At 47.5% G+C, this 6,566-nt stretch overlaps 5 non-coding genes across 5 annotated transcripts; all 5 read left to right on the plus strand.

The window, feature by feature from the left end:
• The first annotated feature begins 3,170 nt into the window (after window positions 1-3,170).
• On the plus strand, window positions 3,171-3,242 carry TRNAC-GCA (transfer RNA cysteine (anticodon GCA)). Its single transcript has one exon. It is a non-coding gene; the product is annotated as a tRNA-Cys (tRNA).
• Window positions 3,243-3,526: 284 nt separating this feature from the next.
• TRNAC-GCA (transfer RNA cysteine (anticodon GCA)) lies at window positions 3,527-3,598 on the plus strand. The gene has a single exon. It is a non-coding gene; the product is annotated as a tRNA-Cys (tRNA).
• A 418-nt stretch (window positions 3,599-4,016) lies between these two features.
• On the plus strand, window positions 4,017-4,088 carry TRNAC-GCA (transfer RNA cysteine (anticodon GCA)). Its single transcript has one exon. It is a non-coding gene; the product is annotated as a tRNA-Cys (tRNA).
• Window positions 4,089-4,473: 385 nt separating this feature from the next.
• TRNAC-GCA (transfer RNA cysteine (anticodon GCA)) lies at window positions 4,474-4,545 on the plus strand. The gene has a single exon. It is a non-coding gene; the product is annotated as a tRNA-Cys (tRNA).
• A 351-nt stretch (window positions 4,546-4,896) lies between these two features.
• Window positions 4,897-4,968, plus strand: TRNAC-GCA (transfer RNA cysteine (anticodon GCA)). Its single transcript has one exon. It is a non-coding gene; the product is annotated as a tRNA-Cys (tRNA).
• The last annotated feature ends 1,598 nt before the right edge of the window (window positions 4,969-6,566 follow it).

Here is a 6,566-nt window from a genome sequence, read left to right on the forward strand (position 1 = left end):
TGCCTGGGAGAGGAACATCTGCTGCTGCTGCTGCTGCTCGGGAGGGGGGAGTTTGTGCTCAATATCATCTGAATTGATGATATATTTAGAAATCAAGGTGAGAAAGTGGAAAAGTAGTGAATTATCCAAGTGTGGGTGCAGCCGGGAGTGTTACACCTTAAATTTTAAGTGTCATATTGACTGGAAACTGCAGCTTCTCTCGGCAAAACACTGCAGATATGAGATGGAAAGACCCAAACCCAACCCCAAGCACACACGTTGCGTTGGGCGCCGCAGCAGGATGGATCCCCCGGGGTGTTTGTTGTGGGACTCTGTGATTAAATGATGTTGGTGCCACTCAGCTGCTCGTTTTCTCTTGGCAGTGCACCCGGCAGTGGTCATACGGCAGCGGAAATCCTACCGGAGAAAAGATGGGGTGTTCCTTTATTTTGAAGATAACGCAGGAGTGATAGTAAATAATAAAGGTGAAATGAAAGGTATGGACAAGGATTGTGTTGGACTGGTTAGACTGGGCGAAAGGGGCGGGGTGGGAGGGTGGCATTGCCAGTTACAAGGCTGTGCTCTCCTCTGCAAAAGGCCTCAGATTCCCCTCAAGACTCGGGAGAGCACAATCAGACTGAGCTAGAGTTCATTTAAAACGTTGCCCTGAACCATCTCTGCCCTTCCTCCATCTCCCAACATCATCTTCTCTTTTCCAGGCTCTGCCATCACAGGCCCCGTGGCCAAGGAGTGTGCAGATCTGTGGCCCAGGATAGCCTCCAACGCGGGGAGCATCGCATAAAACACCTTCTGTCTTCAGAGAGATAAAAATAAAACTCCTTGTACCAAATCAGTGGTGTTGTTCTTGCCAAAGAGACTCTTGACTCTGCTGAGCAGGACGGTGGTGTAACAAGGGAGTCAGTCCTGGGAGATCTTATGGAAGTGTTTGTGTGGATGGATGCTGCAGCAGGAAAATGGGATTTGGAGTTGTAAATATTCAGTGATGAATCCTTTTTTCAGGCAGGTTCCTGTACTCCTGGAAGGGTGTTGCACTGGAATGACTGAAATTTTAGCAATATTGACTAAATTGATGCAATTTATGTAGGTACAGATAGAAACTGGGAGGGGTCTGTAAAGCTCTTTTACCAGCCCCCTTTGTGCAGGAGCTCTCAAAATTGTAAGTCTGGAATTTTCTTCCTGAATGGGCAATTTGATTACTTAGAGATACTGGTTTGAGGATGTGTGGGGTGAAAAACCACCTGAAACTGGTGTGTTCCGTGAACTGCAGAGTTTGTTGTGGACAGGGGGGCTCTGAGGAATGTTTCTCAGCCCTTGCTGAAGAGTTGCAAGGAGACATCAAGCCCACTGCTGCTGGCTGAGGGAGTGGCTGAAGCACATGCCATGAAACCTTCATCAGTGGTGAAACAGGCCCTGAGGTCACTGATTGCTAATTGCAGAGGGGTGATGGAACTTTCAGGATGAGAGTTGAAGGTATGTCTGTGTGAGAGCTCCTTGTACCTTGTGAAGTTGTGGTTTTTCTGGTTTTTCCTCTCTGGCTGTAGTACAGGAAAGTGTGTTTAGATGTGAAGTGCAGGTCAGAGTGTTTCCTCACTCTCCTGAGCAAGCTGGAGGGGTAGGGAGGCTGCCTGTGAGTGAAAACAGGGGTGACTTTGTCCTGGCTATTGTGGCCCTGGTGACACTCAGGCTGACAGCTCATCCCTCAGGCAGCCCCTGGGGTGGTTGGGCTCACCTCCACCTGCACCAAGCTGTTCCCACAGCGTGCTGTGCTTTGTTCTTTTCTTAGAGGTGTCTCTTCTCACAGGTAACGAGTGATAAAACAAGAGGAAATGGCCTCAAGTTGCACCAGGGGAGATTCAGATTTGATATCAGGATAAATTTATTCACTGAAAGGGTTCTGAGGCATTGGAAGGGGTTGCCCAGGGAGGTGGTGGAGTCCCCATCCCTGGAGGGATTTAGAAGCCGGGGAGATGAGGTGCTCAGAGATCTGGGTTAGTGGTGGACAGGTCTGGTTGGACTCAATGATCTCAAAGGTCTTTTCCAACCAAATAATCCTGTGATTTCTGATGCTTTTGTGCTGCTCCTGCTGCTGTCAGTTCAGAGAGGGATACAGGGGAGGAAGGAGGGTGGTGAAGGGAGCAGATCTCAGAGGTTTTGTTGCACAAGCAGGTTAATGATGGGCAGGAGCAGGAAGCTCTTGCAGTGGTTTGTAAAGTGTTGTTTTTAAACAGCCCAACTTTGGCCCAACCAACATGAATCTGCAAAATATTATGGCCTAAAAATTGTTTCTTGGGCATTGTCACTGGATAATCAGGAGCTGTGTGCTGGCAGCAGCTGGGGAAGGGAACTTGGAACAGGACTTACCCAGACTGAGGGCAGTTCTCTTCCCCACAGGCCATTCCACGGAGCAGATGAGGGGTCACAGCCTCTTCCCAACAGACCTGGAACACCTGCACAGGTACCACGGGCGCTCTGGCTGTCACTGCAGCACTCCAAACCTGCGGCTGAGCTCAATCTCTGTTCTTTCTGGTCATCTTTCCAGTCCACTGGTGATGAAGAAGCTGTTCCTCAGGCCCTGGGGAGAGATGCAGAGACCTGCTTATGAGTAAGAAACCATCAGGACAATAAAGGTGTTCTGCCTTCACCTATTTTTAACAGCTTGTGATGGATTTTTGAGTCATGAAGACTTTTTCTGAGGCAGGGCATGGCATGATAGTTGGATGAAACACCTTGGGTGTTTGCTTTTCCCTGTCCCCTGCCCCTGGGCAGCCAGGAGGAGAAGAGAGAGGCTGCAGGCAGCGTGGAAGGTGATGTGGCAGGTAGTTCAGTGTGGTTAGTGTGCTCTGTGCTGGCAGGGCACACCCTGAGACCAAACAGAGCTGCAGCCAAACGCCTTCAGTGCTGTTTTGAAGTGTTTCAAAATGTTCCTTTTTTTCTGCTCCATGATGGGATGTTTTAAAGAAAGAGAAGTGGGAATTCATTCCCTTGGCCCCCAGGAGCCTGTTTTTAAGTGTGGTGAGAGAGCTGGGGTGGGGTTTAAGGTGAAGTGAGGGGTGGTAAGAGGGTTGTGTGTGAGAGGCAGTGCTGCAGGTGTGGTGAGTGCAGGCAGTGGAATGCAGCAGAGCTGCCTCATCACTGCCCAGAAGGAGCCTTACCTGTCCAGGTGTGCAGAGGGGGGTATAGCTCAGGGGTAGAGCATTTGACTGCAGATCAAGAGGTCCCCGGTTCAAATCCGGGTGCCCCCTCCCCTTTTTCTTCTTTTTATCCAGAAAAAGTTGGTTTGGAGCTTTTTATTTCAATGTTTCCCCCCCCCAGCTCTCTGTTGGCTTTGTTCTCTGTTTGATCAGGTGCTGGCCAGAGAGTAAGAAACAAACTGACAAGAGAAGAGAGCTGACACTGGAGGGGCTGTGAGGAGAGATGAGTATGTCCTGAGAAGCTGCTCTTTTGTCCTAGGATTAATTTGTGGATGTTTGCTGTAATTATTATTAATTAAAAGGAAAATTTCTGCTGGGGAGGTATGCAGCAGGCAGGGGGTATAGCTCAGTGGTAGAGCATTTGACTGCAGATCAAGAGGTCCCCGGTTCAAATCCGGGTGCCCCCTCACAATTTGCCCTTTTTCTTGGGATTTTTGGGGTGTTTCTTTACTGGAAGACTAACTGTTAAGATCCCCTCAGCTTCCTCTCGTGTTAATTCCTTTTCATGTTACAGTTGGAGCTAGAAAGCGTGGGGAAAATGTCAAAAGAGTGAGGCAGTTGCTGTGACAAGTTGCAGTCTGTTCAAAGGGAACAGAGATGTGGATGGAGAGGAACTGGGCCAAGGTCACCTGGGAAATGAAGAGCAGAGACAGTCTCTGTCTCTGGTGTTGGTGTCCACTGACTCCATGTATTGGCTGCTGTCTCATTTCAGGCTGGGAACTCCTGCAGCAGGATTTGATTCCTGTGGAACAGAGAGGTCAAAGATTGGGGAGGAACATACCTTATAATAGGTTTTTTGGCTGGTGAGTTGTCAGGTGTGCAGAGGGGGGTATAGCTCAGTGGTAGAGCATTTGACTGCAGATCAAGAGGTCCCTGGTTCAACTCCAGGTGCCCCCTCTTTTCTGCTCTTTCCAGCTTCTTTTTGTCCAAATTTGTCACAGGAAGAGGCTGGAGAGCTCCTCTTGGGTCTTGTGAGCTCGTGCTGAGCAGTCACAGCTGGATTCTGAGCTGTTACTCAAAGTACTGAGGTCCTGATGATAAGGAGTCTGCAGGAGATGTGCACTGTGTAACTACTCACTGTGTGTGTGTAGGTTTCTCTGTTCTTAATTCTCTGTAGTAATTATACTGATCATAATTTATCATATTTAACTCTCTGTAGAGCCTTTCTCAGGCACATGAAGGTGCACAGGAGGCTGTCAGACAAGAATCTAACCAGCAGACATAGAAACTTGTCTGTCTATAAACATGTTTTTCAAATCTCCTTAGGAAGACTGCTGTGCCAGGGGGTATAGCTCAGTGGTAGAGCATTTGACTGCAGATCAAGAGGTCCCTGGTTCAACTCCAGGTGCCCCCTCTTTTCTGCTCTTTCCAGCTTCTTTTTGTCCAAATTTGTCACAGGAAGAGGCTGGAGAGCTCCTCTTGGGTCTTGTGAGCTCGTGCTGAGCAGTCACAGCTGGTTTTTGAGCTGTTACTCAGGGTACTGAGGCCCTGACGATAAGGAAACTGCAGGGGATGTGCACTGTGTAACTACTCACTGTCTGTGTATTTATTTATGATTCTCTGTAGTAATTCTCAGTACACTCTTTGGCAGGCACATGAAGGTGCTCAGGGGGCTGTCAAGTAAAAGAATCTAACCAGTGGGCACAGAAATTTGTGCCTCTTAGATAAATGTTTTTCAAATCTCCTAGAGAAGCTGCTGTACCAAGGGGGTATAGCTCAGTGGTAGAGCATTTGACTGCAGATCAAGAGGTCCCTGGTTCAACTCCAGGTGCCCCCTCTTTTTATCTGCTTTTTTCACCCTTTCTTCTTCCAGAATCTCCTCACAGACAGACCATGCGGAGACTTTCTTACCCCTCTGTGTTCATGGAAATCACTCAATGAGCTTTTGCCAAGGATGAAATCAGACTTTGATTTTTTTCTTTCCCCTCCCCTTCTCTTCTCCTGAGTTTCCACACAAGCTGGCTCAACAGAGGTGCTGCTGGGCTAGTTTTTCCTGTTTGAATAACTGCCACTAATTTAAACACTAAAGAAGATGTGTAACGTTGACTGTTTTCTGCAGGGAGCTGGACAGTGCTGTATGAATCAACCTGTGCTTGGTTTTGCTAGATAACAGCTGCAGCCTCAGGGTGAAGCTCTCTGGGCTCCCCCAGGGCTCGAACTCCCAACCTCTTGCCCCGCAGTCGGGTGCTCTACCCCTGAGCCGCGCCCCCGGGCACAGGGTGGGGCGGGGGGGATGTTTGGCGGGAAGAGATGGCGCAGGGGCAACGCTCCGGGCCGGGAACCGGGAGGTCACCGGTTCTAACACCACCCCGGGCACTGCCAAAGGCGACAGAACCTCTTGGAGCTCTTTAATCACGGTCCTGCAGGAGCAGTTTGGCTGTAAACACTGAATCAGAACAGACACTCAGCACGTTATTGTAATTATAACAATTACTGTTAATTATAACAGTCTGACAAACTTGCCCTGTGAGTTACATCCTAATTACTAACCTTGACCCTTAACAAAACATGTTAAAATCTTGTCTTAATTCAAGTGTAAAATAAGAATATAACTGGTTATTCACCTTGTCAGTACAGTAAAATAGTGTGGATGATAATCCCAGACTGGTTTGGGTTGGAAAGAACCTTAAAGATCATCCAGTTCCAAGGCAGAAGTGCAGATCCTGCTCCCCTACAAGCATAAGCAGCAGCAGAGGAAGTAAAGATGTGGAGAGGGGGAATCATTAAATCTAATTTCCAATAATGTCAACTGTAAATGATGTAATTAGAATCAATTAGATTGGAAAAGACCCTTAAGATCAAGTCCAACCATAAAACTAACGCTCCCACCGTGGGATATGTTGGAACTGGATGATCTTTAAGGTCCCTTCCAATCCAAACCATTCTATAAACGGTTTTCTCCTGATATTTTTGGAAGTAAATGCTGTTATCTCCTGGTTTTTGGAGGTAAATTGATTTCTCCTGCTGTTTTTGGAGGTAAAAGCTGTTATCTCCTGGTTTTGGAGGTAAAAGCTGTTTTATCTCTCCTGTTTTTGGAGGTAAAAGCTGTTATCTCTCCTGTTTTTGGAGGTAAAAGCTGTTATCTCTCCTGTTTTTGGAGGTAAAAGCTGTTATCTCTCCTGTTTTTGGAGGTAAAAGCTGTTATCTCTCCTGTTTTTGGAGGTAAAAGCTGTTATCTCTCCTGTTTTTGGAGGTAAAAGCTGTTATCTCTCCTGTTTTTGGAGGTAAAAGCTGTTATCTCTCCTGTTTTTGGAGGTAAAAGCTGTTATCTCTCCTGTTTTTGGAGGTAAAAGCTGTTATCTCTCCTGTTTTTGGAGGGGGGGGTAAATTGTTTTCTCCTGCTATTTTTGGAGGTAAAAGCTGTTATCTCTCCTG

The sequence above is a fragment of the Antrostomus carolinensis genome, unplaced genomic scaffold (assembly GCF_000700745.2).
Source record: "Antrostomus carolinensis isolate BGI_N321 unplaced genomic scaffold, ASM70074v2 scaffold17327, whole genome shotgun sequence".
Classification (NCBI taxonomy): Eukaryota; Metazoa; Chordata; class Aves; order Caprimulgiformes; family Caprimulgidae; genus Antrostomus; species Antrostomus carolinensis.